The sequence below is a fragment of the Polistes canadensis genome, unplaced genomic scaffold, assembly GCF_001313835.1.
Source record: "Polistes canadensis isolate GaletaPanama2010 unplaced genomic scaffold, ASM131383v1 scaffold_218, whole genome shotgun sequence".
NCBI classification, from domain to species: Eukaryota; Metazoa; Arthropoda; class Insecta; order Hymenoptera; family Vespidae; genus Polistes; species Polistes canadensis.
In genome coordinates, this window is record NW_014569765.1 from 221,281 (window position 1) to 232,137 (window position 10,857).

Sequence of the window (10,857 nt, forward strand, 5' to 3'; positions counted from 1 at the left end):
AAGTTATTTACGAAATTTCTATTAATCCAGAGATTTTGCAAACTTCAACAAGGAAGAATCGATAATTGAAAATAAACAAAAAACAATCTCAAATAAAAGTTACCAATATATATATAGAAATATTTAAAACGAATCATCCAAAAATCTACATATATTATATATAACTCGAAATATACTATAGCAACGATAGAAACTAAAGATATTTAGTTTTTGATTGTGCAATATTCATTTCAACGTTTGGAAATTCTAATGAGTAGTAGCAACTGACATTTGATGATTCGTAGACTCGCCCACCCCACCCCCCTTCTCCCTATACCTCATGTTAAAATAGTTTAGTTCTATCTAAAGCTATTAAGATCACATTAGAAAAGTAAAAGGCATTTAGATTTTGATGATCTCATTTATAACGTTCTCATTATCATTATTTATAATGAGTCAGAATATTAAAATGATTGTAATACGCGTCATCTCAATAATATCGTTTTAGTTGAGAAATGATTAATTTGATAATTTAAAGTATTGAAAGATAACAACCAATCGTGACAGGGAAGGATGAATAGGGGGAGGGGAGAAATGTATCGTCAAGTTTAAGGATTCTTCAGGATCTTCATTAATAGTATTGGTCATCGATAATATACTATTCGTTGAGAAAATATTAGTTTAACGATTAGAAATATTGATCAATAGGAGTTATCATCAGGTTTAAAAATTTTACAGGATCTTCATTAACCTTTTGAGTACTGAATACTTTTAACTGGAGTGTTTTCTACGAATGAAATATTTTATTATTAACATGATCAAATTCTAATTATATTTAATAATTACAATTAATGTTTCTCACAATATTATTTTCATCTGATCAAGAATACAATAAAAATATTACACATTATTTGACATTCACATTGATAAACACACGCGTATCAACTTTTACCAAACGCATATATGCGTCCATAGCAATCAAAGGGTTAATAGTACTAGTCATTGATATAATATCATGTTCGTTGATAAAATATTCATTAGACAATTGAAATTGTTGAAGGATAACGATCAATAGGGGTATCTCGTTAGGTTTAAAGGATTCTACAGGATCATCGTGGATGGTACTGGTGGCGACACCTAGCGGCTCTAGAACGATATTAACGATTTAAACATCGTCGCGTGCTAGAAATACCCCACACAACAACAACACAACCATCGATTTACTTTCATGCAATCTATCTTCCAGAGTCGTCCGTCCCATCGTTAGAAAAATGATTGGTATCGAAAGACGCATGGCCTACCAACTAAGTTGAAGAAAGGTCAGGATGGAACGGATCGCGAAATTACTTTTCATCGATGCCGAACGTAATTACCGACGAAGGTAGAATATTTCCCTCCCCCACCCACCCCTAGCCCTCTCCCATCACCCTGCTACCCCTAATCCCGTTGTTCTTTTTTTTATTGTTGTTGTTGTTGTTACCTCTTACTAAGTGTGCAAACTAAGTTTGAAATTTTCTTTCCTATTTCGTTTCTCTCAAACACCGTATATATTTGTATATGTGTAGATGTTAGTTTAAGTATATTACACGTTAAGTAAAGAGGTCCTCCTTTCGTGAGGTAAAACTTTGTAAAGGGGTAGAACAATTGCAACAACTTTTGTTTTGAAATAGGATACACATAATATGTGTCAAATATTTTTAATCGCATAATTTATGTTTTTAAAGTGTTATATAAGATATGTAAAATAAAATGAGTATTGTTTTTTTTTTCTATTTGAAACATCTTAAATTATGTTTAATGAACTTCGCGGTTACTTCAAATTTTATAACGAATCTGGTTGTTAATTTTGAAAGTGGCCTAATTCCATTCTTGGTAAGAAAACGCATATTATTCACTTAATAATTGCCATTATTTTAATAGAAACTGTAAATTTAACACCATTAGATACATTTAAGCAGCATAACTCATTGCTATTCTGTACGTATATTTTTAAATTCATTGAAACGCAATACTTTAAATATCTCGATTTAAAGGTAAATGGAGTTAGGCCACTTTCAAAATAAGCGGCTCATATACAAAATATTAAATATTTAAATATAAATAAAGAAGAGTTTTTTATAGAAAAGAATGAGAGAATGGTGAGTTTCTAAGAATGACACGTTTAAATCTTACGGTTTTCTAATCTAATGACGGTATCGTATCTCAGTGCTTAGATTTCGTTAAAGTTGATGTCCCATTAATTGCTATGCTATATCATTATAACGATCCCAAAGTACAGATTCGTTTTATTATCCTTTTCTCGATAATCGTGTTGTATACCTTTATACGATTATACGAGTTGTATATAACTTTTTTTTCTTTTCCTCTTTCTTCATATCTTTTTTTTTTATTTATTTTTATCTTCTTTTTTTTTTCTTTCTTACCTCCTTATATTTATATACCCGAGTTCTATTCGTTCCTATTTCCACATTGAATTTTCAATGAGAGAAACGAACGAGAAGATATTTAGGGACAGTTTTTTAACAGCTTACACTTTTTTACCGAACGAAAAGTAACGTAACATTGGTAAGGTTATTGTCTAAAACTTTGAGGGGGAGGGTGGAGGGGGGAGGGAGGGAAGAGCTATAAAACTGTTCTTTTTTTATTTTTTGTTTTTTTTTTTTTTTTTACACGAAAGGGACACGTCCCACTGATATCGACATTTTTTTATCGTCTCGATTTTTTTTAACTATACTACTATACGTAAAAATCGCTTTTGCGTTATTTTTCTCTTTTGTGTTTCCATCAAATTCTATTCATTCAAATGACACTTTTATTTTTTCAGGTAAAAAGAAAAGGTACGACGAAGCTTGAACAAAAAAAAAAAGGATTCATAAAATATTATTTCGTTAAACAAAACTCTTTTGCTATAATAATTCTTTGAGAAAACTTTGGATCATTTTTCTTGTTTGCTTCAACTCAACAAGCAAAAGAATAGCTCGACAACTAATCATTCCAAACTGCACTTTCTACTCTTTCATCCTTTATTATACTTTTTCGGTTTAAAAGCGAACGAACGGAATGAAACGAAACGAGAGAACGTTTTTTTTTTTTTTTTATTTTAAGCTGCCCAAAAAAGGAATTACCGTTAATATTTTCGACAATCGAATTATCTTATGTGCTTTTTTTTCTCTCTCTCTTTTTCCTTCCAAATCGATTTATTTCTTCAAGCTTATATCATTAAACAAATTATCTCGTTTGAAAAAACCAACATTTTTTCAAGCTTGATTTATTTTAGACGATGTTATTCACAAAAAGAAATAACCAAAGAATGATAATGAAGAAATTTGACTAAAATACATCGATATTTATCAATTTATTGTAAACCTATATCTTTCAAATTATCTCATTAAGAAAACGATATTTGTTAATGCTTGATTTATTTTAAAACGATATTTATTTTAAAATCCACTGAACGATAATTAAGAAATTTCATTGGAATACATTGAAATTAACTTTGGTTTCTTTTCCCTCGCCCCTTTCCTTCTACCGTTCATTATTTTTTTGGGATTTTTCGACGAAAATAACAATATTCTCGAAAAGATTAGAGTCGAGTGGAGTACCTAGAAAAAGAAAAATAAAATAAAATAAAAATAAAACAAATAAACGTTCCATACGAGTCGTCGATTATCATTTTTAACAGCAACATTTAGTTAATTGTTATTGCTTTACCGCCTTAAGGCAAAATCGCAATGAAACTAACTCGAGACCCCGCGTTTCGTTGCTAATTACCCCGACAAAGCCTAAGGACATTTTTTCTATCAGCACATTTGTAAACTTCGAGATAGCAATTTCGTTTGTGTAGTAGTAGCGAAATATAACTTGTCAAAAATAATATACGTTAAAATATACATATTTAATATGTATGTCAATTGCATTAAATATTATCATATATGTAAAACAGAGGTATAATAATTAAACGTAGAAAAACATTTCTATAATATTTTAATCAAATTTACGATAATTTCTTAAATTATCTTTCTCCTACCCCTTCCTCTTCCACTCCAGAGAAAACAAAAATAACAAAATATTTAGCATTTCACTCTTTGTTTTTCGGTCTCTTTCGATAATTTAGAATTAATCTAATAATAACTCTAATAATATTTGGAATTAAATAAATTTAAAATTAATCCGATAATAACTAATGTATCATAAACATATCTCCAATATCTATTTTCGTAAAAGAATCTTTCGAAACTCGTTAAGAAAATATTTTTCCATTGACGAAATAGATCCGAGGTCGTTTAAAAAATATTATGATACGATTAAGAAATAAATGAACCGAAATCGATTTGTATTAAATTAACGAAGAAAAAAACCCATTAGGCGAACGAAATTATTACGATTAGATTATCTTATCGTGAATGGAATCGTTACGGTTCGAAAAAATTTCGGGTGGTGATGAGGGGGGGGGGGTAACGGAAATATAATAAAGAAGAAAGAAGAAGGAAAAAGTAATGTGCGATAGAGATAGGAGTCGGCCGGTGTAATTAGGTGTTTTCGTTTCAAAGAAACGTATATGAGGTCGATGAAAGAATTCTACCACCACCAAGAGAGTGACTTTTAAAGTTACTGACCAACTCAACACGTTCTTTCGAAAGAATCAGTTAGCTTATCGTTATACGTGTTTTTCTACCGGAAATACTAATTCTACATATCGTTATTTGGATATTTTCGAACTATGTAAACAATCGAAAAATTAATTAAAGAGTATTTTTATTTTATTATAGAGAATCAAATTGATTTGATTTGTGTGAACGATAAATAGACGATAAAGAAAAAAAAATAAGAAGAAAAATAATAATAAGAAGAAGAAGAAGAAACGAAGAAACGCATCACGTTACATAAAAGGACCTTAGGCAAGTCATTCCGTAGCGTATGGAGGTCAAGCGTAATGCTTGCCAGCGTATGAGACTTTCCCACGTTCCGTCTACCAAAACGTACGTACACCCATGAAATTATTCTCCAACTAAGTAAGTAGAAGCGAGAAACCAATTTCATCGAGAGGACATGATGTTACTTACGTTAGTTTGTTTCCTAGGTAATAAACTAATCACGTTTCGAACTTTATCGTTGTGAACAATTTTATTACGAAAGATATCAATCGAATTAAGAATAATACGACATAACAATAAACAAACAAACAAAAACAAATATATATATATATTTATTTATTTATTTATACTCCGTTCCTTTTGAGGTTTGGAGAGCTTCCGATACACTTTTCTTTTTTACAAAAATTCAGAAACTCCCAAAAATTCAAACAAACAACTATTATATATATATATACTATCTTAATACAAACAAATATATAATTTTTGATACGAAAGAAAAATTAAATTTGAAAAAGAACAATATTACGATAAACTAAAATACACATTTTTTTTTGCGCTTAAAATAAATAAATAAAAATGTAATAGTATAATATTAGTCTTGAAAAAAAAGAATGAAATAATTTCGATCTAATACTTATGTTCGAAAAAGAATGATAGAGAAGTACCGAATAGAAGGTGAGAGAAAGAGAGTAGGGAGCGAAGTAGCGAAGCCCCTCCCTTCTACCCCTTCTCCTAACTAAAAGAGAGAATCCCTCCAGTGTGAAGTTACCCCCACCAATGCAACCGAGAGAGGTCCTGCAGCCCACCTGTGCCCGCCGAGCGGATGGACCCTGCACGCTTCTCCGACTCGGCACACAGTGTGTCCATAAGGCCCATTCGAGCTATACTTACGAGGAACGCGCGCGCTATCGTACGAGTAGGCGAATAGTAAGCAAGTAAACGAACGTACTACTGTACGAACAAACGAAAGAATAAACGAAAGAACGATAAAACAAACGATTGAACGAAAGAGTGGGACCGAAGGAAATCATTGGAGGTGGGGGTCGATTCAAGAATCGACGTGGACACCCTTGCCTTCCAAAGTCATTCACCCAACGGTCATCGTCGGATCAACTATCATCCACTGCTTTCCTCATTGTTATCGTTTTATCCATCATGTGTGTTTATTTCATAATTATTCAATGTTAATCCGATATTCAGTTTTATACTTTAATTCGAACTAATTTCTGTTTTTATTTTTATTATCGATTTATTCCTTTTATATTTTTTTTTCCCCCATTTCTTATTTTTTTTTACATACATTTCAATACGGACGGATTACAAACAAACATACAACGTTGGTGTTTACGAATCGTCGAGTGTTGATAACAGTGAATTATTTTGTTGGATATCCAAGAACGATAAAGTTTTCAAACGGTGTGATTGAGAAAATTTCTTCTTTTTTTTTTCTCTTTTTCACTCGTTCATGGTTATTTTTTGTTTTTCTAAGTGACTCAATTTCAACTTATCGTTACAGTTTCGAATCTGTGCTAAATTTTTGTCTTTCCCCTTCTTTCCGATAGATTCTTATAAAAGTGAGATTGAAGAAGAAGAAAATATATTACAGTGTAAAAAGAGAGGAACAAATATTACGAAGAAGGAAGAAGGGAGAGAGAGGAGGAGGAGGAGGAGGAGAGGATAAGAAAAAAGAGAAGAAGAAGGACTATGTAGTAGTAGTATCATCCTGTATGAAGAAGAGTTACAAACTCGAATGAAACAAGGACGCAAACTGAATGTCATCAACATCGATGAGCTATTAATCATCGCAAGGCTCTTCAAGGTACGTGTCGAATGAGGAAATTTTCTAATTCGTATTAGTAAAAGAAAAAGAGAAAGAAAGATATACATATACATATATATATATAGGTATATATATATAGGTGAAACGTTAAGAATTCGTAATTTCGTGCACATCGCTACGGTATAATCTCGTGTTTAACTTCGCGAACGACATTGTATAACACAACAAGCGTGCCCTGACATTTAATTAATCTACGCGGAGGCGGAGAATGCGTTTCTTTTGATCGAATGAAAAAAAAAAGAAAAGAAAATACCGGAGGGCGGGTGACGGGTTGGGGCAAGGGAAAAGAAAATGAAAAAAAAAAAAAAGAAATATCAGAAGAAACGGATAAAGAATGGTGACGCGCGTATCGTAATACGGCATGCCAGCGAGTATAGTTGTTGGTTGGTTGGTCGGTTAATTTGATTGTAATGGTGCATAAAACCTAGAATGCAACTCCTACGATCGAGATCGAAAGGGGATGGGATGGGATGTAAGGGATAGAAAGAGAGAAAGAAATAAGGTGACGTTTCGCACGTAGTTTCGTAATTCTTCGTATAAGTTAGGTGCTTGGTTGCACGTCGTTGACGTGCCAAACGACTACTACGACAATAACGAAGACGAAGACGACGTCTTTGTCTACGTTATTTTTCATCTTCATCATCTTAGATCGTGACACTATACCAAGGGGGAAAAGTCGTCACGGTTCGACAGGATTTCAAACGTTATTACGTTCTCGAAGTAACGAGCCCGATAAGAGACCTTTAAGTCATTCTATCTATCTATCTATCTATCTATCTATCTATCTATCTATCTATCTTATTTCTATCTCTATCTCTATCTGTTCGTTAGTCAGATAGTTCAACTCACCGCGATCGCAGCAATTAGTTAATTCGCTAGACATCGAGTAGATTCGTATCTATCGATGATCTTAATGATATCGAAAGCGTATGATATTCTCACCGTTCTGATTGTGAATAGAAGCGAGAGCTTATTACGACGGGAAACGGACGATGAGAACATTTATATTCTACGCTTCTCTATCCCTTTTTTTTTTCCCCTCATCTTTCTTTCTTTCTTTCTTTAATAACACATTCTTCTCATTTATGGTATTAAAATATACGAACTATGTTCGAAGATACCTTTTAGAAATTAGAATCGTAACACTTCTCTTTCTCGATTATCTTATTAAATTCTTACCTTTTTTTTTGTTTTAAAATGGAAAGTATATTTGAAATTAATATAGAAAATAAATAATATTCAATTTTCGTATTTAAATAATATTATCGTAACAATAATTATTATATGATTGCACGAATATCAAGCACGTGTTGCAAATAATACATTGGAATGAATAGAAAATTCATAATTATGATAACCGAAGTATCGATTAATTTAATAATATAATTCGAGTATCGAATAAATCATAAAATATACATTTATACGAAATAAAAATGTTTTTTTTTTTGTAATGTAATAATAATTATTGTTACACATAGGATATATACACGTAATAAATAAATTTTTCCTTGACGATTCTAGTCGAGCATATCGGATCATCGTAGAATACGGTTAAGATAAGGTAGAATTAATAATACGATTCGACGAGGCGGCAAGTAAGAATATATACATATATACATATATATATATCAATAGTAGTGCATCGTTTGCGGTGCCGAAGGCCGTTCGCGGGACCACGCGTTGCGGAACGTTACGTTCCTTTTTCGTTTCTTTCATTTTACGAAAGACCGGAAGTTGCTCTCCGCGAACTGGATCGCGCAGCACCGTTTTAAGAAGATGATATATTATGATATCGCATTATGTATTACGAGAAATCCTGAATTAGTAATTATCATTAATTCGTACATTGTATTTAACACGATAGAGATAGATATAAATCGTGTTTAACATTTTATCATTCGTTTGAGATTAAATAACGATCGATTCATTCCTTTTTCATTATTAACACAAAAACGAATTCTTGTTTACTTATACAAATAAAAAAAGTAAACGTGTGTGTACGTTTATGTGTATGTATGTATGTATGTATGTATGTATGTATGTGAAAAATTAGAATAGATATTTATCGTTAGAATCGTGTTAAAGAATAAACATGTTAATATTATATTTACGTTAGCCGTCGGCAAACTATCGTATGCACTGCAACTGCACTTTCGTTCTTTGCTATTAGAAAAAAAAAAAAATAAAATAAAAAAGTGTCCCTGATAAGTCAAAGCTCTCCTTGACGAGATCAACGTGTTTTAATGCAAGTTGACTAATAAATAAAAAATATAAAAAATAAGTAAAAAACGTAGAATAAACTAAAAAAAAAGAAGTAGAAAGAAAATGTTTGACCCGATACAATGGTCGGTTGAGGGTAGAGAAAAAAAAAGAAGTCAGGTAAAAAATAACTTGTTTTCGTTTTTTTTTTTGTGTATCATAGTCGTATAATGGATAGGAAGAAAGAAAGAAAGCCGTGAGGGATGATGGGGGAGGCCGGAAGATAGACTTTTTTAACGCAGAAAACAAAAAACTGTCTGTCGACTTTTTTACGGACACTAGAGATGCACTTTCCCTGTTTCGGGAATCAATCGTTTTGTCTGTCCTCTTTCTTTCTCCAGTTTTTTAAGGCTTTCTTAACCATTCCGTATCGAAATGAACTACTAAAAAACATCGGTCTAAAAAACTTGGACGAAACGTTTCTTTCCTTTTTTCCTTTCTTTCTTTCTTTCATTCTTTCTTTGTTTGTTTGTTTTCAACACTCTTCGCACTGTGCAGTTAAAAAAGGGACCTCCGTATAAAAAAATCTAAGGTAACGTAACGACGCGTATATCACGAATTGGTCATAGTATTTCGTTTTTTTATTTTGTTTTTTAACACTAACATATATCCAGAGATCGTAAAAAAAAAAAGAATAAGAAAAGGTTGTCCCGTAATATTTAACTAATACCCTTGACTTAAAAAATTGTTCTAACCGTTCAGTTGTTCTTTCTTTTTACTGACCTTTCTTCAATACGTTTTGAGAAATGGTTTCTTAGAGGTTTTGTTGTTTTTTATAGATCTATCCGGTAAAAAAGTTGTCGGAGAAGAATAGGAAAATCGATGCTGAAAGATTCGTAAACACAGATCGTGAACATGACGAAAATATTTTCTTTTGGGGGTGAGTGAGTGATGGTGGTGGTGATGGGAACATCTTGTTTGTATACTTTCTCCCTCTTTCTATTTATCCCCTCTCTCTCTCTCTCTCTCTTTCCCCCCTTTTCTTTTCTTCTTTTTTACAACCTTTGACCACCGTGATTAAAGCGAGAGTCACTCACTCACTCACTCACTCACATCGCATCTAATCTTCTTCTTCTTCTTCAACACGAATACTTCGAAGTTTATTTTAAGATACTACACGACGAGCAAGGAATCTTTCATCCGGATCGCGTTGTGCAATACACTCATCAACTTAGAATCCTAGACGAGTGACTATGTGACCACTACGACAACAATTATTGACTATGACTATTACTATTACTACTACTACGATAATAATTATAATAGTCTCGCGTATGTCGTTTAAAATCGCGGAATAAAATTCTAACGATTAATTGAAGGTCCTATTATAATAAAACAACAAATTCAATTCTATCAATTGAATCTTTCTTACGATTATCGTGAATAATGAAGTGAAGTGAAAAAAGATAAAATATAAGAATAATAAGAAAAATACTTTGAGAAACGTTGAACCTGAGAGAAGGAATCTTAGACGTTGCGAGATCGTCAATCAACGCGATTCTTTCCGTCGACGTGAAGAAACATAAAAAGAAAGAGAAAGAGAGGGAAGAAGCGAGGGTGTTGGGGGCTGTTTTATCGAGAAGGTCAACGCGAGAAAGGAAAAACGAAAGGTACATATATATATACCTTCCTTCCTTAGATATGATTCCCTTTGGTACATTAGAAAAATAAAGGAATTTATTTAAAGTATCAATATTTGATTACATATGGTAATATAAAGGTGCTTAGGAAAAAATGTATTGTAAATGTTAAGTATAGTTTAAATGTATGACTTTGAAAAAAAAAAAAAAATGTATATTGACTCGTGAACAATAACGATCGAGTTACTAATGAAATCCTAAAAAAGGAACGAAACGTTCAACTTGTTCGAAAAAAATCGTTCATATATCCAAGTTCCCTTTGATA

General features: G+C 32.0%; 1 protein-coding gene across 1 annotated transcript in view; it reads left to right on the forward strand.

Moving 5' to 3' along the window:
• The first annotated feature begins 6,635 nt into the window (after window positions 1-6,635).
• Window positions 6,636-10,857, forward strand: part of LOC106790156 (knirps-related protein-like) — a 13,417-nt gene continuing 9,195 nt past the window's right edge. Inside the window, exon 1 of the mRNA XM_014754890.1 lies at window positions 6,636-6,672. The gene's annotated coding sequence lies outside the window, so the exon portion shown is untranslated. The remainder of the gene's footprint in view (window positions 6,673-10,857) is intronic.